This window comes from Chelonoidis abingdonii, chromosome 5, assembly GCF_003597395.2.
Source record: "Chelonoidis abingdonii isolate Lonesome George chromosome 5, CheloAbing_2.0, whole genome shotgun sequence".
NCBI lineage: Eukaryota > Metazoa > Chordata > Testudines > Testudinidae > Chelonoidis > Chelonoidis abingdonii.
Genome location: NC_133773.1, coordinates 5,073,622 through 5,098,133, shown reverse-complemented (window position 1 = coordinate 5,098,133; position 24,512 = coordinate 5,073,622).

The window sequence follows — 24,512 nt, the reverse complement described above, 5'->3', positions numbered from 1 at the left end:
CTGCTCTGTTTATTAGAATTGTTCACATGAAAATTCGAAAAAGATTTGCTTGTGTTAAATGAGTAGTCAAGTGATCCTTGCCCTCCACACACACTCACAGAATACATGTTTTATAACTATTTGTCTATATGATATGATAGGCCTGATCCAAAGCAGCTGAAAGACTCCCGTAGATTTCAATGGATCAGGGCCTCTATTTGTTCGAAGCTCATTTTTCATAACTGTTTAAGCAGTCCTTTTCAGTGTCTCCTGAATCATGTAGTTCTTACTAAGTCTTAAGTTATAGCTGCAAATCTGATTAGAACCAACATTTTGTTACCTGAAAAACGGCTTCCACACAACAATACCATAACTGAAATCAGAGGAAGGAAGAATAATTCTTCCAAAGAGCTTTAAGATGTGGGGGGCAAATTCTAAAAATGATTTACAAATTGCTGGAAACACAACTGACCCCTGGTGTTGATCTCAGGCCCTTCAGTTTCTTCTGCAATGTAATTATTGTTACCCAGCTACGACCCTGATTCTGAAAGCCTAATTTTAAGCACATGATCAGTCCAACAGGGATTACCACTATACAGGAATATGCAACAGCAATGTTAGTGCCATTGGCTACCAAAGATTGATTCTTTGATGTATTCTGCACACGTTGCTATTGAGACATTTATTTAATAGAAGGCTTGAAAACAAAATAAGTTATGTTTTTCAATTCTCTCATTGCAGCACCTTTTTTCACCCCACTAGCCTTTGACTGTCTTCCATTCCCATTGGCTGGGCAACACTCTTTGGGAAATGTCTCTCTTCTCAGAGGCTAGCAGTAAAGAGCACACATTAACTAACAAGCTGATAGCTCTTGGAAATGCTCTGGATAGATCAATATAATTAGAAATCCAATTAATATTTTTCAGTGCCGGCTTTTTCAAACAGGAAAAGCCACTTGATAGTGCTCTAAGGCTTTGCTATTTTTACTTAACGGCACCAGGAAAAGTGCTGACAAACTGCTCTTTCGTTCCTTTAATGAAGTCTGTAATAGCAAAAGTAAATTAAGGCCAATTTTCCCGAATTGTGACATAAAACTTAATAAATAACTGACTTTCCTTTTTTTCCCTAACACTTGAAATGAGCTATTTCCTAAAATACCAAGAACTATGGCTGTGACGCTGGCTGACCAGATGCCAGCCCAAGCCTCAGTGGAACACTGACAAATAGAGCTGGAATGAGTCTGCTCACCTGTGTGTTAGTATTGTTAAAAATAGATATTAGAATTTTGCAAATATGCTAGAATTTATTGCATGCTTGTACGTTGCTGCCTGTATTAATCTGACTTATAACATCTGCATCCCATACCGTAAGGTAATATTTAAGCATTTGTCTTAAGCCTCTGGGACTGTGTAAAATCACCAGACTGGAGAGAGATATTAACTAGCATAAAGTGCTGATCTCCAAAAGAAGGAGTTATGTCCTGGCCAACAAGGAAGGCCGGTCAACACCAGACAAACTATTGTGAAACATGAAAGGGGACAAAAACTTTGTTGATTGGTCTCCCCCCCTCCCACCCAGCCCCATGAAGATGAGTCATGCAAGTGAATGTCTATCATCAGCTAATTTTGCAGCTCAAAACACAAGGGGGGAAGGGAATAAAAACTCCTAATCAAAAGGAACTGTATCTCTGTGCTACGTGGACTCTGGAGGGCAGGGTTTTCTAGGCATAAGCAAGAGATCCCCAGCTGTTTAGCCTAGGTTAGCCCTAACGGATGTGTAGACCTAGTTTATTATAGAAGCTTCTATTACCTTCTGAAACTTAAGATTGTAAGTCGTTTGTGTATATATGTTTACCTGCTTTAAGCTTGTAAATAACACTCTTGTTTCTTTTTCCGATTAATAAATCTGTATATAGTTTATTACAGGTGTCATGGTATAAATTCCCACTTTGAGTCCAAAAGATGGGGTACCAGCATGAATCCCCCTAAGCTTAATTACCAGCTTAGATCTTGTAGTGCTGCCACCAACCAGGACTTGCAGTGCCTGGTACACTCTGGTCCCCCTAAAACCTTCCCAGGGGACCCAAAGACCCAGACCTCCTGCATCTAACACAAGGAAAGTAAACCCTTTCCCCCACCATTGCCTCTCCCTGGCTTTCCCTCTCTGGGTTACCCTGGAAGATCACTGTGATTCAAACTCCTTGAATCTTAAAACAGAGAGGAATGTTAACTTCCCCCCTCCTCTTTCCCCCTCACCAAAAGGCCATACAGATTCGAGCTCCGTGAATCTAAAACAAAGAGGAAATTCATCTTTCCCCCCTCCCCCTCCTCCCTCCTGGAGAGAGAGACAGAGATAAACACAGAGAGCAGGTTTTTCCTCCCCCCTTCTCTACTTTCTCCCACCGATTCCCTGGTGAGTGCAGACTCCCTCCCCGGGGGTCTTACACAAGATAACCAAAAAATCAATTAGATTCTAAAAGAAGAGAAGCTTTTAATAAAAGAAAGAAAAACATAAAAGTTGTCTCTGTAATTAAGATGGTAAATTGTTACAGGTCCTTCAGCTTATAGACACTAGAGAGAATCCTCCCCCAGCATACATACGAATTGCAACAGAGATACAATTCTTCCAGCCAAATACACATTTAAATTCTACCAGCCAGATACACATTTGCAAATAAAGAAAACAATCAAAAGAGTAAAATCGCCTTTCTCCTGGTACTTACCAAAATTAGAACAGAAGAGATTTTTTTAGAAAGATTGGAGGAATCTGCTTACATGTCTGGTCCCTCTCAGAACCCAGAGAGAACACCCAAAGAAAACACACACACACACACACACACACACACAAAGACCTCCCTCCACTGAGATTTGAAAGTATCTTGTCTCCTGATTGGTCCTCTGGTCAGGTGTTCCAGGTTCACTGTTTGTTAACCCCTTACAGGTAAAAGAGACATTAACCCTTAACTATCTGTTTATGACAACAGGATTGGCTACAAGTGTTGTCTTTGGTGTGAGATTGAAGGAGCAACTGACCTGGGATAAGTGGCTGGACCTTTGGGATTGGGAGTAACCTGAATATTGCTGGTCTGTGTTGGAAGAGACCATCTATCAGAAAGGCAGGCTCACTTGGATGGTGAGACAGATCAGAATACCCAGGGTGACTGTCTGTGCCTCCACGTTTGGGCTGTTACAGTGACTGAGAAGTTCACATTTGATATTTGGCTGGTGAAATCTAAGTGTAGGACTCATAACCAATTTAGGGTTTGTGCTCTGCACCTTAGCTTTCTGCTCTGATGTTGGTACTCATGCTCCTGAGCCACTGCAAGACAGCTTGACAATGGTAAAAATAAAAAAAAGTCAAATGATAAACTAATCTTCTGCCTGATTAAATTGATGCAGAAAAGGTTTATGGAAAGATGAATAAAAAACACTTGAGCAAATGTTTTACTGTTTTTCGAGGGCACTTTCTTCAGTTCTAGGCTAATGAAGATGTGCTGCAGGGCTTTATCGTTTATGATACGCTACTCATTGCAGTCTGATAACATAAGAGGACGTCTGATGCCATGTGTTAACTTTATAGAGAAGCTCTTTGAAACTGGAGAGCAAACATACAAAATAACAATACAGTATTTAGCACTTGATGGCATTTTCATCTTCAAAGCATTTACCTGTTTAATCTACACAATGATCTGAAGTGGCACTGATCTAGGTTGTTAAGGTATATGCTTATATGTAAACATATAATGCTCTACAATATACATTTCTTGTCTTTCATTTCAAAGGATTGTCACCAGTCCTCTGACGATGCAAAAACAAACACACAGTCTGAAGTGTCAGAGGGGGAGCCGTGTTAGTCTGGATCTGTAAAGAGCAACAAAGAGTCCTGTGGAACCTTATAGACTAACAGACATATCGGAGCATACACTTTCGTGGGTGAATACACATCGCATTGCGTCTGACGAAGTGAGTATTAACCCACGAAAGCTCATGCTCCAATACATCTGTTAGTTTATAAGGTGCCACAGACTCTTTGTTGCTCTTTACACACACTGAAGTGATGAGACACACAAAATAAAACCCAGCGATGTAAATAAGCCTATGCCACTTTTCCCAGACTTCAACTAACGATTGGGAAAGTACGGAGCACATTAGGGAATGCCAGATAACTCGGGTCTGGATGTAATCAGAGCTCTTTCTTCAGCTGTTGGGTTGAGTTTGGTTTGAGTGGAGGCCCGCTACCAGCAATGTGACCTGGGGGGATACACAGGGTCAATATGGCAGTAGCCAAAAATCACGGTTTTCTCTCAGGTTCCAATCCTGCAGTCGAACCCAGCACTGCATACCCCAGAACCTGCTGAAGCCTCATTCACCTGAGACATACGATGCCCTCTCCTGCATCTTGTGCAGTTATTTATTCTGTGCAAAATAGGTGAAAGACACTAGGCACAATTTTCTAAGCACCTGAGTGATTTAGGAGCCTAAATCCTATTGAAAATCAATAGGATTTAAGCCCAGGATGGGGCAGGGCGTAGCTGGGAACACATGATAGTTTGTGAGCTGTCATAGGCAAGAAGAAGTAATTAGTGGCTTGTTTATTCATGCCAGAATGGAGGGGGTGGAGGCCAATTTCCCCAGTGTGGTGACCATTTGGGGAAGGGATTGATTAGCAGCCACACATAACCCTGCTCTGCTATCACATATAATGACCCTGAATCACCTGATCTGGCCCCACATCACGCAGTACCGGCAGAGCACAAGGAGGCCTGTGAAAGGATTATCTCTCCTGGGGCTGAAGGCCATTCAAGGCACCACCGAGGAGCAACAGCCCATGCAATCTCCTCCCAGTGCACAGGCACCAACTCTATGGATGCTCCAGGGCTGGAGCACCCAGGGGGAAAAATTGGTGGGTGCTTAGCACCCACTGGCAGCTCCCTGCCCGCCCAGCTCACCTCCGCTCCGCCTCCACCTCCTCCCCTGAGCATGCCGCATGCCTGGTTTTCCCCCCTATCTCCCAGTGCTTGCACCGCAAAACAGTTGTTTGGCAGCTGGAAGGAAGGAGGGGAAACGCAGAACACTCGGGGAAGAGGTGGGGCTGGGGCGAGGATTTGGGGAAGGGTTCCAATAGGGGCAGGGAGGAGGTGGAGTTGGGACAGGGACTTTGGGGAAGGGGTTGGAATGGGGGCAGGGCAGGGGAAAGAGTGGAGTCTGGTCGGGACCGGAAGCACCCATCGGCACCGGGGAAAGTTGGCACCTATGCCTCCCAGTGGCCTGTTTGTACAGCCTCAGGGAAGCAGTCAGCACAGTGACCTCATCCTGCTTCTGCAGCACTGGCCTGTTCTCCTAAGACTCCCTTCCCCCATCCTCACCTTTGAATCCTTGGTCACTACAGCCAATACGTTACCCTGAAGCATCCTACACCCTGCCCATCTCACTTTGCAGGGCAGCTATCACCCTGTTTTCAGCCTCCTGCCCTCCTAATCACTTCACTATTTCACCTCGTCCATCTGTTCTCCCTTTCCCTTATTCCTTCCCATCCTCTTCCCTCTTCTCACCCCATGAGTTCCTCTGCCTCATCTCCTACCACCTCACCTCCTCCCTCCTATCTCCTCAGCGCCACTGCCTCCTCTCCTCACTCAAGTGTCAATCACACCTCCACGTCCCTCTTATTTTTTCAAGGTGCTTTGTCCAGTCCAGGCCCACCCTTCATACCAGATGCTTGCCTGTCCTGCAGACCAACTCTGGAGAAGGTCACAGGACTATGCCAAATTGTGGCCATCCTTTGTTATCTGCAGCTAACCACTCAACCTGCCCCAGCTACCACATTCCCACTGTCGGCTCTTTTTCCTCCTCATTTTTAATTGTTAACTCTTTCTGTCCTCCCACCATCTTCCCAGCTCATTTCTGCAGGCCAAAGACTATGTGCTTGGGTCCTCTATCCTAGAAATGTTTCCAACTGCTACTGCAGCTTATTCCTCCCCTTGTCTCCAAGTCTGGTATTCTGGCTACCCCACTACCTAGACTTTCCTTCCACCATCTTTCTCCTACCTTCTTCCCTCTCCATTCCATGGCTCTAAGATCACTAATGACCGTCTCCTAACTATAACCGCCCCTTCCTGTTCTTCTCCATCTCCCCAGTGCCTCAAGGCTAGCTCTCTCCTCCCCTGGTTCCACCCTACTCTAGGCTTCCATAACACTATAGTATCCCTGTTTTTTTCTACCTTGCTGGCCATTCCTAACACTTCTTTGATGGCGCCTCATCCTCCCCTTACTCCATACCTCTTTAGGTGCCATGGTTTCAATAAGACCCTCCCTATGGCTTATTCCCAATGTTATCACTCTATGCCTGGCCTTTTCTTCACTGACCAGTCCTGAAACTCCAGGACTGGACAGACATTAAGCATGGCATAGCAGAACAACAGAACTGTGCAAGTTAGAGGTGGAAAAGTTCTCTGAGCTTATCCACTCCAGCCCCATGGGGTCATCACATGATTATTTCCCACTGTACATTTACTGGAGATTCATTTATTCTAGTTATAAACATCCCAAGGGATAGCCATGGAAGGTGATGAGGTATAAAGGGGGACAGGAAAGGAATAAGTCTTTATCCACATGTAAAACTTTCAGCACTTTGTATTTTCTGGATATAAGTCTCTTAGGGTCCAATCCCCCTCTATTAAAGTAAAGGGAAATTTTGTCATTGACTTGAATGGGAGAAGGATCATGTCCTTCAAGTTTTCAAGGTGGTCAAAGGGGCCCCCTCCCCGTATTGTCAGCTACGTCCACATTGCACCCCGACGTAACTCTCTCACATGGCTACATCTCCCATGGACCTGCTGTCTGCTGGAGGGGGGCCTCACGAGACCTGGTGGGGCCAGGGGTTCCCTTCCTTCTGCTGCTGCCCTCATACAGCAGCTTGGTTGAATAAAAACACAGGGAAATTCCCCCAAACAAAAACTTTCTTGAAACAAGCGTGAAGATGGAAAGTGTGTTCCAATGGAGTCCAGTGCTCATCCCACACCACCAGACTCAAATTCTACACATTAAAAAATCCCTCCACCAGCAACAACCCCAAATGACCCAATTGTTAAGAAGTCTGGAAATGAACAGTCCAGGGATCCAGCCAGTTCCTCACTGCCCTATAACCACTGGCTCCAATTTGGGGTTCCACTGTGGCCCCTTTTTATTAGCTCCGTTGAAGGAAAAGGGCAGGAAAACCAGCAAGCCAGGCTCCCAGGAATTCCTTCTGCACAGGAGAACTCCCCAGATGGCACAAAACCTGCAGAATGGCTCCGTGCCACCTTTTCCTACAGTCCCCAGAACAGGACATGTCTGGTTTACATGAAAGTCAACTGACTTCCCGGCCAGCCACAGAATCTAGGATGGGGTGGGCAAAAAGGTAGCACCCATCCACTTTGCCTGCCCTTCTCTCCCAGCCAAGTTGCACCAAGCTTATCTCAGCCACAGCGCGATGATCACTGCACCAGCCATACTCACCCGACAGTAACGTTTCCCCCTTTGCAATCTGCAAAAATATTTGTAAAGGTCAAATGGGCAAATTCCTGGGAGCTAATGATGCTGAGAATTTGACATTTATATTGCAGCACCAATATATAGGGTCCACTTAGGCTGTTCAAACTTAGGCTAGAGCTCTCTTGCCCAGAGACCTTACCGAGTGCTTCTATTGTGCTTGGAGACTTAGCGTTATTACCCCAGGAGCTTTGCAACATTTCATCAAACAATCTTCCTTCCTTCCTTTCAGCAAGGGATTTCCTAGTACATACTGAAGAGACTGAGATGGAGGAACTGACCTAGTGAATAGAAGAATCCCATGAGACTTCAATATGAACATAAAAATAAACAGACTTAATTTGATTAATTTCTCTCTGCTCCAATATTGACTCTGGAGCTTTTAGTTACTTCAGTTTACCCACCCCTCTTCCAAAAGCTGGAGTAGGGGACAGACAGCGTTCCTGCCCACCCCACCTCCTTCTTGCTCCAAGGGGAAAGGAATTCTCTCTGCGAAATCTGCTGTCAGCCAGTTACATTGCACAGCAAGCCTGTGGTTTTCATTTATTTTATTGGCCGAGGAAATTAAGGTCAGCACTCACAGGGTTAACGGAGGGGAAAAAAACCTCTGCAATGTTTTCCTAGCACCAAAGTGGAGGTTTGCGTGTCTCAAATCGTTGACAAATGTTCCAGCAGTTAAGCAAAACTTTGTTTATATTGTGTGCCTCTCAACAGAAATTAGGAACTGTGGAAACAATCCACGCAAGTACCGGGCAATCTACTCTGGTTCTTTCTTAGTGAATATGACAAGCTCACCTGCTGCGGGAGGCTGGAAATGAAAAGGGCAATCTCACACTATTAATAAAACATGAGCCACAGCCCAATCACAGGCCGAGTTACCCACCAGAGACCTAGTGTAATGCTTCATTTGGTCGATGATGGAAGTGCTTTAGCCTTAGGTAACTTTCGGAGAGGCCATGTTTGCGTGCAAGCCTTCACTTAAAGCAATACAGGGCGGCCAAGCTAATGTTCATATGAGTGTAAACGTACAGAGAAATGCACGAACTACATGAGATGTTACATCACTCAAGCCTGTCAGCTTTGGTAGTGGCCTAATGTTTTATTGAAGCTTCCTCCTCAGAGAACAGCTAAAAATTCACTCGGCGCCTGCAGAGAAGTGTCTGTTTTGACTGTAGAGAATGGTTCCCAATCACAGAAAGATAAAAACATCAAAATAAGCTAATAGGGATCTGCCTTGAAATGCAGTCCCTAGTGGGCACGGGGCCAGGTTTCAGGGGGACCATATTAAGCACAGATCAAGGATTTGCAGCACGCAGCCGCAGTTGGAACTGAGATACGGCAGTCAAGCAGATGTAAGCGGATGCTGCTCCAGTGAAGGCAAACAAGCCAGGGAATTCTCTAGAAAACTGGAGAAACCCATCCTCAGAGCTTGTTATAAATCAGTGCAGTACGGAGAGGTCCCCCACCGACCCCAAGCCAAAGGGGTGGGCACATGTCCAGGGGTGGGCAGGGAGAACTGATTGATTAGCAAAGTCTGGATAAAAAAGGATGAGATTCTCTTCGCTGTTGCAGGCTTCTGTGGGGGTGCAAAGAGGCTGTCAATAGCATGTAAAAAGCGGGGAGAATTCCCTCCACATAGGCAGCCTCATCACAACCCCGCCTGCAGGGGGCAGCCCAGGAGTAATGAGTCCCTGTAGCACAGGCTGCTCTGTCAGTTCCTGGCCACGCCCGCATGCCACAACCCAAGGACAACCCAGGATGGCTATGTGGGTGGTCATAGGTTAGAAGCACCTGGCTGCCCTCGTTTTATGCAAGAATTGAGGAGCGGTGCAATGGTTACTTAAAGCCACCTTCAACTTGCCCCCCTCTTGAAAGCACAGCCCCTAACTATTTGTTCCAGGAAATCTTTAAATCACTGCAGGCATTAATTCTGTGTTCTTGCTCTTCCTTTAGATAAAGTCCTCAGCAAAAATTAGCATTGGTCCTTCTCGATTTTGAGTTGTCTCCAAAATTGTAAGGTTGCCGGGGCAGGGAGTGTGCGTCTGGTGTGGGGGAGGGAGGTCCTGATGCTCGTTTGTGGTCTTTATGTGGAACCGCTCTGGGAAGACTAAATACATAATTATGCCAGCTGCTCATTTCTGTATGTCTTTGCCACAATCCTGGTTTGTTAGGTTCTTGAATATTCATTCATGCGGCAAATGATTCAGTTGGGGGTGAGTTAAAAAAGGGTATTTCCACTGTGTTTTAGTAGGAATGGGAGTCTTTTCGGCATTATTGCAGACTCCGGGTGAGATAGAATTACAGCTTTAAATCACATGGTGGGTTGGGAGACTGTGTGCACCCATGTGTGGTGCGAGGTAGACAGGTGTTCATTGCTTAGAGTAATGTGCAAAATCTCTCTCCTGACCCAGTTTGCCAAATATGGGTCAGAGCTGGGGGTAGAAAATGCAGATTTTTCCTTCATCTGCTAAATTGCAGGGGGTTGGCTGTAATTATTAGCTACAGCACTTGCCTTTGGGCAATGGGACTGGCTGGCTCACTGATATACTATGTAGGGCACTGCCCTCTCAGGTCTCAGGATAAGAAACAGTTCGAGCTTACAGCATTGTCAGATCAGTACCACAATGGAGGACCAAAGGGGCTAGGTAGAATGTCTTTGTAGCTATTTATTCATCTGAATATGTCCATTACTGGCCAAATAATTCACTGTTTGCTGACAAGTAATAACCACAACTAAAATTCCTTTAAAAAGGTTTTGTTTGCACGTAGTTAGCATTTTAGCCTTTTTTAAATTTTAGTTTACAGAGGGGAATTGTATAAGAAATTCTATCGCTTACAGCAAAAGTTTAAAGAACTGCTGATACCGCCTGTAAAACTCTGAAAAACCTTCTGTTTAGCATGAGAACATTCAATTTCTTTATCAGATATTTTTCTGTTTTTCTTCCCCGGTTTTAATTATTGATAAGTTACATCAACATAGCTTCAAGAACTTTGGCCAAGATATTAAAAAATAAGGATCTAAAATTAGGCTTATAAGTAGAGTTGTTCAGGAAATTAATCTCTGCCCCTCCCTAATAAAACTTTAAAGAAAAAATCATCAGATTGTTTTCTTTGAAATTCTTCATGTGTTGGGTAACTGAAAAATGATTTTTTTTCCCCCTGAAAAATGAAAAAACAAAAACAGTTTTTGGATGAAAATATTTATTCCATAAAAAAACAGATTTTTTTCCCTGCAAAAAGTTGATTAATCAAAAAACATATTTTGTTGAAAGAATGTTTGGTGGGAAGTTTTTGACCAGTCTTCCTCATAAGCTTATATTCAAGATCCTACATAAAGTGGTCTGACTTTAACAAGCATTGACATCCAGCAGTTCCCCTTTACTTCAGTGGGAGCTGCTGGGTTCTTAGAAGATTTGAAAATCAGGCCATTTATTTAAATGTTTAAGGAAGGATCAAGGAGTAACTTTAGATCCTGATTTTTTAAAATCACGGCCTTTGTTCCTGAAGAATTTGTCTGCTGAGGTTGATGCTTGTTCCCAACCTAGAGTCACTATGCTGTGACAGAGCAACTCATGGCAACTAGGGAAATGCCCAGCCTGCAAACTCTGAATCCATATCGGGACTAATGCCAGGTTCAGAGATGTTCAGATCCTGGATTGTCTTTTGGACCCATCTCTACTTGTGGTGTCACTTGCTGAAATATTTCCACTTGCCAACTCAGTAACGGAGTGGGTGCCCAGGGTGGCTTGGTCTCTGGGATGATACAACAGACAGACTTTTTTCATCTGGTTACATTATGCTCTTCATAAGACCAAAATGATTTCCAAATATGACATGCCGCGTCCTCCTCGCCCCCTTGCTAAGTAGATAAGCAGACTACTTAAAAATCTGGACTACAAGAACTGTCATAATAAGCGTTTTGGGGAGGGTTGTTTTGTAGCTCTCTTACAAGGAGATTTTCATAGATCTGTAGAGTTTAAGAGCAGAAGGGACCACTATATCAGCTAGTCTGATCTCCTGCACAAGATAGGCCATTAAATTACATCTGATTACAAAAGACAAATGGCAGTTAGATGAATAACTCCCTTTGAAAATCAGTGGAAATTGGCCACCAAACTGCCCTTTGTGCCTCTGAAAGTCTCCCCTGTTGTCCCCATCTCTTAGAATTCTGGATCATAAATATACAAATGAATCCTAGAGGGTCTTGGGCCAGATCCTCACCATGCCTATAGTGACCTCAAGGAAGCTACTTTGATTTATACCAGCTGAGGATTTGGTGGTTTGGCTTTAGGCTTCAGTGCCACAAAATGCAAGAATGTAAATGTCTTCTTTACATGAAAAAGTCACAGTCGCTCAGCAACAGTTAGCCCTAGGTCACTGATTTAGTTTGTCACATGTTGTAATGAATGGTTTTTGTTATTTAGCAATGAGCAGAGCTGGCCTGAGCATTTCAGCCAGAGCTGCAAATCAGATTTTACCCTCTGACCCCTCCAGCAAATATCAGTGATTCCTGTCCACTGTTATCACACAGGACCAACCTCAGGATTTTGGACTGGGTTAGAAAAATGGGTCTTTGGGGCATGCATAAGGGCTGAAGCTCAGGAAGGAGAAGGGAGAGCAAAAAAAAGAGATGGGGAAAGGGAGCTGGAGAAAAGCAAGAGAATTGTAGGTGAATGCCATTGTAACAGCCAGCGCTGCAGGGGATGAACTAGAACTCAGCCTGAATCTCCAGAGCTTGAGCTAAAGAACCAGGCCGGGGGTGGCATGGGGACCATAACAGCCTCATGTCCTCTGCAGATCAGGCCCGGAGGGAGCTGGTAACATGCTGCCCAGTGGGCTACACAAGCAGAAGGTGTGCAGAGAAAAGACAACGCAGAGATTCAAACCAGATGCAAGACAGAAAAAGAAGAGGTGAGGAGATGAGATACAGGAAGTGAGACAATAAAATGTAAATAGCACTCAGAGTGAAATCATAGAGAAAACAAGTGACAAAATCAGGCTCGTGAGACAAAGGGTGGAGATTTTCAAAAGCACATGGCACCAGGCTAGCTGCTGCTGCTAAAGATTCTGGGTACACAGCATTTTTGAAAATCAGGTTACCTACTTTGGCCAAATTTATCTCCCCTATCCTGGGCCCTGAGGTTATGCAGGAGCAGAAAGTCTGCAGCAACAAGGACCCTGATCTGCCACCCCGTACAGTCAGAGGGAATTGCATAGGCCTGTGCAGATGGCCTGGCATAATATACAAATGAAGGCGCAGTCACCCCATGTAAGGGCAGGGTTATGTAAATGAGCCCTCTAGGTGGACCCTGTGTCAGCAGCAGGGTGTCCTAGCATAGAGCTGATTACCTCGCCATCCCTGGGCCAGAGGGAACATGGCTGCCCACACGTATCGTGCTAGTCAGCTGAGCCTCGGTGTCCTACCAGAAAAAAAGAGAGAGAGGCCCAAAGCACAGGCCAGGTCTCCCCGCTGAGACAAGGCACTGGCCCAGGCTGCAGTATGCAGGCGGACATTGACTTACCCAAGGACTTATAGATTCATAGACTTAAGATCAGAAGGGACCGTTATGATCATCTAGTCTGACCTCCTGCACAACGCAGGCCACAGAATCTCACCCACCCACTCCTGTAACAAACCCCTAACCTATGTCTGAGTTACTGAAGTCCTCAAATCGTGGTTTAAAGACCTCCAGGTGCAGAGAATCCTCCAGCAAGTGGACTGTGCCCCATACTGCAGAAGAAGGCAAAAAACCTCCAGGGTCTCTGCAAATCTTCCCTGGAGGAAAATTCCTTCTCGACCCCTAATATGGCGATCAGTTAAACCCTGAGCATGTGGGCAAGACTCACCAGCCATGACCCAGGAAAGAATTCTCTGTAGTAACTCAGATCTCATCCCATCTAACATCCCATCACAGGCCATTGGGCATATTTACCTGCTAATAATCAAAGATCAATTAATTGCCAAAATTAGGCTATCCCTTCTACCATCCCCTCCATAAACTTATCAAGCTTAATCTTGAGGCCAGATATGTCTTTTGCCCCACTTCTCCCCTTGGAAGGCTGTTCCCGAACTTCACTCCTCTAATGGTTAGAAACCTTCATCTAATTTCAAGTCTAAACTTCCTAGTGTCTAGTTTATTTGGGGATTTGCATAGGACTTGCTGGGTTATGAGACACCTGCTTTGTTTACTTCCTTTCAGGGGCAGTCACAGCCACTCCTTACACAGCCAGGGTGTGATGCAACGGCGTGATACGGGAGATGGCTTGCACAATGGCTCGAACAGCCTACCCTGCAGTACTGGCTTACTGGCTTCCTCTTAGGAGCCAAAAACCGTCCTTACCGTCTTCCTCTTAGGAGCCTAAAACCAGCCTTAGCAGCTTCACATTAGGCCCCTGTTTTTGGAAACAGGAGCTGGTTTAAAAAGAAACCAGATCAGTAAAATGGGGGAAATTAAGGCAGAGCTAGGAAGAAAACAAAGGAGAGGAGAACGTCCATGTCAACTGACATTAGCAAGAGCTGCTGTGTTCTAGTTCTGCAAGCATTTTCTCACTACATTGGCAAAGGTTTTGGTCTTTCCATGCGTCATGAGACTGGCTTAAAAATAACGAGATTTAAGATGTAATAAATCTTGGGGTTTTTTAATGTGCCATCTGGTTTTTGAGCCTTTAGAGGTCACATTTTCAAGCTTCTCTCTGTAGTTATGGGAGCTAGAATTTTTTTTTTTTAAACGAAAGCTGAGTCTCTCACATGACTCCCGGGCTGAGGCTTTGACAAACACACCAAATATCACTAGACTTGTGTTGAGCTGGCAACACTTACACATAAGTTAGAGAAGCAGCCCCCATAGTGCCACTGTTTCAGCTGTTGTTGCGCTTTGCAGTGTTGGTGCAGAGGCACTCATAAAGGGACATAGTGGTGCCTAGTGACTAACACCCCAGGGCTGGACTCAGAAGACCTACATTCAATTCTCAGTTCTGACGGTGGTATATTGGGTTTCTAAGGCAAATCACTTCCCCTTCCTGTGCCCCAGTTTCCCCATGTTTAACAGAGATAATGATACAGACCTCTTCTGTAAAATACTTTGATAACCATGGATGAAAAGCACTATATGGGAGCTATGTAGCATGAAAGGGAGACCCTCTGACAAACAGCACAGTGCTAGCTCTGTCTCAGAAATCTAATCGTAATACAAGAGTTAAAATCCAGACCCTGTTTCACTTCCCCTTCTCTCTCCATCAAATCAACTGACTGAAAGCTGTTGTGCAGCCAGCAAGAAGTGGAGAATTGTGCCACCTGGGCCCATCTAATCGCTGCTCAGACAATCTGCCACACATTTGGAGAAGGTTAGGGAAATATGACAGTGAATCATTACCAAGATGTGGGGGGGAGAGTGAAAATCATACCTGTGGCTAAAATATGGATCCTATTAGGGGAGGAGGAAAATCAGAGCCAGTCGGGAACATGTGCCTGCCTGTTTCTCTCTTTATAATAGCTCTGGGTGATCTCTGCAATCATGTGACTGCCTCCTGTAAATACCTGTATGTGTCAGAGGGATACAGCTGTACGGTGCCTCTGCCGATGCATTAGCAGCATGTGCTGCATGCCAGTTGCTTGTCTTTAGGGAAGAAGGCAATGCATTAGAGAGATGGAGGCAGACACGGAGGGGGAAAAAGTCTGCAAGCAGACTTAAACCTGCTCTTCTGATTGGTGTACTCCTTTAATCTTCATGCTTTCCATTGTCCCCCCACCCCGCTTCCTTTTTCTCTTTCATGCTGCAGCAAGGGTGTTGAATATAGTGCAAGCACCACCGTAATTTGGGGGTAATCACTTTAAGCATGTATTTTTGGAGTCCCGGGTCACCAGCTATTTTCCATGGTACCTACAAGGTATCCATCCAGCTCTAACAAACAAACAGAATTCCACAAACCCCCAGTGCAGCATAGCCGCCAGCAGAACTGCAGAAGCCCATGTTAGAATGCTGTATTTTCAACGACTACTTACAGAGGAGTCATTCATATTCCTATTATGACAGCACCGAGAGAGCGAGGCCCTAATGTGTTAGGCACGGCATACACAAACCCTGTCCCAGAGAGCTCACAGTCCCATTGCACACACACCTACTAGGCACAGAGGAGGCAGTGACTCAGCCAGTGGTACAGAGGCTGTACTTTCACTAGGAAAAGAGGTGGGTTCTTAACTCATGGATTTTAACTTGAGTTTACTAACTTGGTGTAAATTCCTAGGGAAGACAAGGCAGGTTGTAGTTGTCATATGAGCAGGTCACGTGAAAGACTAGGATCCCCTAGTCGTTAGCCTTACCTGCTAACTCATGTGAAAGTGATGAAATGCTTTGTCTTCACTGGGATTTTAGCTCAAGTTAAGACACTTCCCCCTCACCCATCCCAAGAGAAGATGCTGGCCAACGGGAGGGGCAGCGGTTGTGCTAGGAACAGAATGCAGCTCTCCTGAGTGCCGGTGCCTGGCCTGAGCCACCAGACCACCCTCTCTAGCCATTTACTTGAATGGTTGAACTCTTTTATTTTGTAAAGAGAGGTCATGAGTCTCCACTGTTGTGCACCTGGCGCAGTCGCTTGCACCAGCACCAAGGCAAAGTCGAGATAAAAATGCAACCCACTTAGAATGTGCTGTGTTTGACGTACTTTGCACCGGTTGGCACAACTGCTCAAGGTGAAAGGCACAGAAGAATCAGGCCCAGAGAGCTGACAAATGCTTCACGTTGTTTAACATAGTCACTTTTTTCTCATTCGCAGTTTACATTTATTTCTTTGGGTTTAAAATACACCTGCCCATCCTTGCAGCTGCGTTACAATATTTATTTACAACACCATGCAAATATAAAATGTATAAATGGCTACAATTAATCCCTCCCACTCCCATCCACAAAGTACAACTCACCTTGTCCATTCAACCATCCCTATTCCACCAGGGAATCCCTGGGAAAACAGATGATCAGTGGAATATTCCCTGAAAAGGGAGGGTGCGTGGGGTTAATTTCAGGGACAAGGAAACATCACTGAAAATTCGCTGTCTCCACTCTTACTCGAGCCTGTTCACACTCCTAGCACAGGAGAACCATCTTCTCTTTTTGCTGAAGAAGTAACCTTGCAGGTATCGTCATCCTGCCATTTTCTCATAACATGCTACAGACCGGGGGTAGTCCATTATTTTGTGTCCAGGTCCAAATTTCTTGATCAAGGTAGCGTCTAGGTTCAGACTCCACAGAGACATTTTTCATATGGAATAACAATAATAAAGTAAATAGAAAGATTGTGGTTATTCAAAAGCATCTGGCAGTCCAGATTTGGCCCCCCTGCTCCACCAACTGACTACCCCTGCAAACAGACCATAGAACACAGACCAGGGCCGGATTTTCACAAATGATCGGCGCCTACAAGCGGACCTGGTTTTTCAAAAATTTCAGCTTCCAGTTAGTCAATAGCCAAGTCCCTAGTTTAGGGTCTGCAGAGGAATACTGCCCATTATGTGTTACATCAGCAAAGCCACCCGGCCAGACGATGGATCAACATTTCCACTTCCTCTTTCAGGCCTCCTGGATTGGTATTTGATTTTACACAAGCAGAGATTTAATTAAAGAGGGTTTTTTAATAACTTAACAAATGCTAATGAAGACTAGTCTGAGTGCCCTCCCTCTGGCAACCTAGTAATAGCAACATGCCTAACACCACACAGGAGCAGCAGATCCAGTTAAGTGAGAATTTAAATCGGGTTTTGTTACTTCTGACAACAGTGACTCAAGGCACTCGGAGCCCCTTTGTGGTACTAGTCTGAGTAGGGAAGAGGAAGGAGCGTGAATTGAAGCTCTTGGGCACAGTTTTATACCTCCAGAACTTCACTGAACTCAGCCAGGTTCACAAATCAGATCTGTGGAGTTCCCTAGGAATTCTTCCATCAAGGGGGAGGGTTTGCTCAGCTGTGGTTCTGTCCCATTAATCTATTGATCCCACCAGATCCATGTGGATCTCAGGGGATCTGCAGAAGGCCAAGGGGCATCTGCATTAGATGGCACGTTGATTCTGCTCTAGGTCCAACCAACATGCTGCTTCCTGGGTCCTCCTGTACTAGTGCATGCCCCCAAAGGAGGATCTCCACTACACACAAGGGCAAGCCAGTGTAAGAGAACACAGCCTCTCTCTCTACTAATTTCTGCTTGTTCACAAAGCAAGTTTTAGGAGGAGAAACTGGAGCAGCCTAGCTGACTCCCCCACCTCCTTGAAGCTGGGCCAGGATAAAACCCTGCAATGTCCCCATGGAGGAGGGTCAGTGGGGCTGGGAAGCAGAGAGGTGTATATGCCATGGGTCCCCAGGCTCAGCTCCACCTCTGTGCACTGATGGGGATATGGGATTCCACTCCTTCATGCCTTAGTTCCCCCGTCTGTAAAACAGTGGTGAGTAGCACTGACATATCTCACAGGGATGTGTGGAAGAGTCATTGGTTGAGTATGTGTAAAGTACTGTGAAACTTGGAGGCAATACATGAATACCATTATTGTCCTTAAGAAGTATCCCTTGTATTGAGTAGAACCGGCAGCCACAACTTTGTAACTTTTTCCTTTCTGATTAGCACTCACAGATCCCTTTTTCTTAATATAAACAAATACTATTGCAAATTTGAACTTTAATGAGTGGAAGTGAGTGTCGGGTAAAGAATAATCAGTTCAAGTTATGGATTCCAGACCCAGTTATTTCTCCTTGGAAAGCACCAGCGATTTAAACCTGCTCCCATTCCAGTTGATGGAAAGAACCTCCATTGATCCTAGCAGCATGGGCTCAAGCCCTAAGTCTGGGGCAGAAATTAAGCATTCCCCCAGTTGTCGCTTATCACCATCCTAATCTCTGCATCTCAGAAAAGAAGCAACTCTAGGCCAACATTTTCAAAAATAGGAGCAGAAAGTTAAGCTTAGGAGTTTAGACTCCTAACTAAGAAGGCTTGGCAGGATTAGATTTTTTTTTAATGTAAATTCAACAGATAATATGGATGTTTAATTTTAAGCATTTTTTCTCTATTTTAATCAATTTATATTTTCACAATTGTGAAAAATTATGGGTTTTAGCCATTTTTTCCTATTTTTATTTATTTAAATTTTCACAGTTGCAGGAAATTATGGGAGAGTCAAAATGGTGGTGGTCGGGGGGAACAGACAATTTAGTAACCGCAGACATTAAGATTAAAAAAAATCACAGCTTTACAACTGTTCAAATACAAATTGTCAGCATCACGTCAAAATATATAAAGTAAATATATTTATATCAAATTCTCATAAGTTCTCAGGCAGCATTTTTCTTCCTGTGCCTATCTGTGAATTTTGATTATTATCAATGGAAATATTTGAATTGGTGGGTGGGTGTGAGGTGAAACTGATGTTTACCAACATTTACCAATACAAAGCTAATCCTTCCAAGCCTATAAATAAGTTATCGATTTTCAAAATTGCTGAGCTCCCAGTTAGGTTCTTTTGAAAACTTCCCCATACGTAAATGAGCTGATTTTCAAAAGTTGACACCCAGCAGTTGCCATTAACTTAAGACCCCCAAAAGGCACAATTTTCATGGGGACGTGTTCCTAAATCCCATAGGCACATCTGAAAATCTCCCCTGTAAATTCCTAAATAGGGACTTAGAAGCCAAACTTTAAACTACTGGTTTTGAAAATCTTGATCTTAATTTACTGATGCCAAACCAAGACACAAAGGACACCATGTTCCAATTCCAATTTATATGCTTCTGAAATGGGGCCCATATTTAAACAGACTGCTATCTAGATAAACTAGTCTAGATAGATCCCTGGGTGCTCAGCACAGCAGGAAAGAGGTAGACCACCCACTTACTGTTTTGCATATTCCTTTGCCGTTAATATTGTTGCTGAATTATAATCTCTTGTTCAAATGACATCCATAAAAAGAAGAGCAGTTTAACTGTGGGCCTTACTCTACCTTTTAAGGTGACAAACTGAATCCAGGTAGTACTTTTGGCATATGACCATAGACCGGGGGGCGGGGGGAGAACAACCCAGTCTGTTTATTATAAGTGACTGCTCCTTGTCACTTCAGATTTTCTATTTATGTCCCTGCTTGGAGCTTGTCAACCCACATGGATTAGAAATTAAACTGTAAACGAGCCTTTTCCATTTTCTGCCTAAGGAAGGATTAGCATATATTAAAACATGCTCAGGGGCTTTGCACTTTCTGTAATGAAACCTGTTCAAACACATAATTGATATGCAGCCACTAAATAAACTTAGCAGCTCGAGGAAACATTGTTCTCTTTTCTTCTCTTTCCTAATTTGCCTTTCTCGCCCCAATCAGCCTCTTCCCCAAATTAACGTCATCCATTTTGGTTTGTGTAACTAAACCTGGGTGCACATGTTCTGGGAATGGATTTGGAATGGGCAGAAGAATAGATCCATAAAGCAGATTCCCAAAGCAGAGTATGTGAGACTTGACTCTGCTATCAAAAACACTCACGTGGGAAAGAACACACAGGAGAAAAGAAAGAGTAAATAAATAGCACAGCAGTGTATGTTAAGGGGATTAAGCAAATATCACTCAGGTGGTCAGCAAACACCTTCAGTTAGTGGGACTGACATCCTGATATTACCGGGACTGTCCCAATATCAGGGGCTTTGTCTTATATAAGCAACTATACCCCTCAACCCACAAAAAGTGTCCCAATTTCTCATACTTGCTATCCAGTCACCCTAGCTTCAATCACTGTCTGAATGGGAGCTGAGCTTGTTTGAAAATCTGGCTTTAAGAGTTATTGTTAGTAAGTTACCAAAGTGACACCCTAAAATTGCCAGTCAGACTGTGACTTGGATCAGAAGGTTTGTTTCGTTAACATTTGGCACCACCATATAGATAGAGGGGTGGGGGCTGGGAGCAGAAATACAGATAAAAGTAGAGCCGTGAGCTAACATCAATGGTTTTCATAACCCGTGGTGCTGAAAACGCAACAGAATTTAAGTCATTAGCATCCAGATATTAAAGATGCTTCTTAAGTGGCACACATCAGTATTGCTTGTACCCATGTGGCACATTTGTGCTGGAGTTGGCTGATCCTCTTTCATGGCAGCTGTATCATTGCAAGGAGAGACCAAGTACTTTGTTATCTTACATCTCATCCCCTTAATCTAAGTCAGAATCTTAGTATTGATATTAGTATTAATTCCAGTAGCACCTAGAAGACCAAACCACAATCAAGCCCCATTGTGCCAGGTGCTAGATACAGGTGGAATAAGAGGCAGTCCTTCCCTGCAGAGCTTTTGATCTAAATAGATAAAGAAAACATTATCACCCCCATTTCAAAGATGGGGAACTGAGGCCCAGAGAAGTTAAGGTTGGGCTTTCCCACTGAGCTCATTTGGGTACTTCACGCCTTTTAGGTTCCTTCTAAAACCCCAACCAAAGAGATCTGTCCGAGGTCCTCCAGGAAACCTGTGGCACAGCCAGGAATGAAAGCCAGAAATCCCAAGACACAGGCCTGCTCCTTAACCATGAGTTAGGTTGTGTAAGAGGCAGTTTTGGCTGGAATTCGCCGAGCACAGGTGTTACCATACTGTTCAACCTATGACAGAGGGCTAGAATTAGTGCTGGCAGACAAGGCAGGATGTGTTCATTCCAAACCTGATGCTGTGTAACACCTGTTGTAAAGAATTTCCTTCCGGTTACCTCCACAACAGCTTTTGCACTCAACCATAAAGAGTGTTTAGTGGAAGATAAATGGGAAATAGGCCCTGGCTGGTAAGAAATGAAGTCTGCTTTTGTTGGGTTGCCATTTGCTGTTGTCACTGGGTGCCGGGTAGCTTTCCGGTAGCATCTGAGAAGTTACAGGAACATTGCTCTTCTCCGGCAGGTATTTCACTACAGAATTTGCAGAAATTTTGGGAGCTACACGCATAGTAAGGGATCTAAGTATATTTCCCTTTTGTAATTCCCTCTTGGTCTTTGCTACACTTTCAAAATTGAGCTTTTCCCCAGATAGCAGCCTAAGTAGGCTATGGAGCTGAGATTTCTAAAAGACACAGGAGACAGGAAAAGCAAAGGCATGTGAGATGCTGCTGACAAGGCTGTGGTAATCTGCAATGTGCTGAAATAATGTCTGTGCTGAAAAAGCCCATTTTTATTACTATTTCAACTGCAGCAGCATCTAGAAACCCCAACCAAAATCAGGACCCCAGTTGTGCCAGGCTCTGTACAGACACATAGTGAGAGACAGTCCCTGCCCCAAAGACCTTGCAGTCTATGTAGACAAAGGGGAAGGCACAGAGACTGGGCCAACGTCACACAGCTATGCGGAAACCCAGCCAGGGATCCAATGGACCTCTCCACTAAGACAAATGCAATTGTATTGTACCATAAAACTACAGAGGTATTCTCAGATAGGCAGCCTTGCCATGAATGAAAGATTTTTCTTGGAGAGAGGCACCGTCTGGTGCCTGGTTATCTCTCTGCTCTAGCTGGGAATTGATCTGCAGTAGCCCCATAACATGACTCAGATTACTTCATGCCAGCTCTGCCCCTCTGCTCCACGTCCCCTGTGCACGACGAGGAGTAGCAGCCCCATGAAAGCTGCTCCCCACGCTTCTTGTGCTGTGTTCTGCAGTATCAGTAGTCTCTGCAGGGGAGTAAAGCAGGCCAAAATGACACAGAGAGGCCAGGAGACAGAGCTGCTGCGCATGGCGGTGATTGGTTAGCTTCTACTGCCCGTCTCTTAAGACAAACACGGGGACATTTAATTAAATGGAGAGGTGGCCCATTCACAAGTGCGAAAAGGAAATACTTCTTCCCTCAACATGTAATTAGAGTTTGGAACTCATTGCCTCAGGATGCCATTGACGTCAAGAAGTTAGCAAGATTCAGACGCACTGGATGTTTTTATGAAAAAAATCAGAATATCCAGAGTTGTCATAAGTAATGACAACCGCAATTCTGGCAGGGATATAAAATCTCATGCATAAGTCAATCTAATATGGGGGGAGGGGCAGATTATCCCATATCTGCTTGCTGTGGGGTTCTACCACCTTCCTCTGAGTTATCCAGTGGTGGCCACTGTCAGAGACAGGATACCAGATTAGATGGATCAGTATGGCAATTCCCATGTAACAGAAGATGGGTTTCCTTCCTCCTAGCGTCGCCCAAGCATTTTCTGTACTTGAGTTTGCCTAAATAATTCAGAGCAAATTATCCAAGTACTTCGTAATATCAAATAACTCCAGTTGAGCCTAATTAGTTTGCAACCATCTGAACAAACAAACTATAGCACTTGGGGACCAGGGCACCTGCCAGGGCACAGTGTCCCATAGCTGGCCCATCTCCAAGATTTAATTAATCTGTCATCTTACATTAGATCTCTGCGAAGCATCTAAATATCTTCCACATCTAAGGAAAGAGCCACATTTATGAGAAATTGACTGTTGCATTATATAAACCAAGCAGGTTTAGTGATTTCAGTCTCTTAAGTGCTCACGTCATTTAAAAGGCACATCAGCCCTTGATTACATTGTAAACTCAGTGGCATTAGTATGAGTACAGCAATAAAGCACTCATTTGGTAATCTTTTGGTTACAGTTCACAGTGACAGAGGAATGAAATTAGGTCCTGGGCATGGTTTACTGTTACATATACTCCAAAAGGAAATAGCTACTTTCTACCCTGTGGGCCTTTCTGCTCCCTGAAATTTCTATTAACAAATCTATGGTAAAGAAATAATTTTCAATTGCAAGGACAATAAGCTGGTTGCAGCTTTTACAGAAGCAGAGCCACTCGGCCCCAACATTTCATGAGGAAGCTTGTGCATAACTCATGAATGTGCAAATTTCCCTTTTGCAGATGTTCACTTGCTTAGGAACAACACACAATGGGTGACATTTGTGGCATGCCTTCCAACATGCAAATGGCTTTATTTCTTGGAGGAGATTTAAAAAGAAAAAGCCATAAATTGTCTGCTGTCCCTGCCTTTAAAACTATAGCACCAACTGCTGTAGAATTAAACCAACATTTAAACACATGGTTCCACCCAAAAATACCATGGCTAGTAGTGGGGATGGGGAGGGAAGGGGAATGAAAAATGGGGTACGGTCAGTCTCCAGGCAATGAATAAAAGCACAGTGAATCTCTGCGTAAGACAAACACTATAGGCAAGACTGAGTCCTGCCCTACCAGCTTTTCTGGGTGCTATGCCTCTTTTCTTCCCTGAATGGAGGGAGAGCAGAGCCTAGAAGGGGTGGAGGGTGTCAAACTGGAGGGTGTCAATTGCAGCTGGAGGAGACATACCCACATTAGCTCTGACTGAGCTAGGATGATAAAAATAGAACGTAGGTGCAGTGATGTGAACGGCAGAAGGGGGTAGCTGGCATGCATACCCAGAGACGACCCACACCTGCAGAGTACAGCGTGACAGTGTTCAGGCGAGTTTGTACACAGCATGGCTAGACCATGCCACCACATGCTGCTACCAGTGCTACTGAGGCTATTTTTAATGCACTGGCTGGATGAGAGCTAGCGAGAGGTATCTATGCAAGTGGGAATTACCGACAGACGAAGGCTAGGTAACAATTTTATGTTAAATTCAAAACTGTCCCTTCAGCTGGAGCATCCTGAACTCCCCTCCTACCTGTTCCAGAAGGTTAGCACATGGGCACATACGGCCTGCTTATTCCTGCATAGCCGGACCTGCAGTCTCAACCTGGCTCACTGTGATTGCTGCCATCTCAAATACTGCCCAACACGGCTTGACATCAGAGGGATCTATTTCTGCTACAAATGGGTTATTTTGAATCTCTTTGCCTTACTGTACTTTCCAGATCTCCCAGCCAGCTCAGCAACAAGGCTTTTAACCGAACTCATGGACGTAAAGGCTGACATGGGGACTTCAGCAGATCGCTTACTTTGATAACATAGGTCGCTGGGTGCTCCGTTTACCAGCCAGCCCTTGGAAACTGACAGTGCTGCTGGAGGATGAGTCCCACA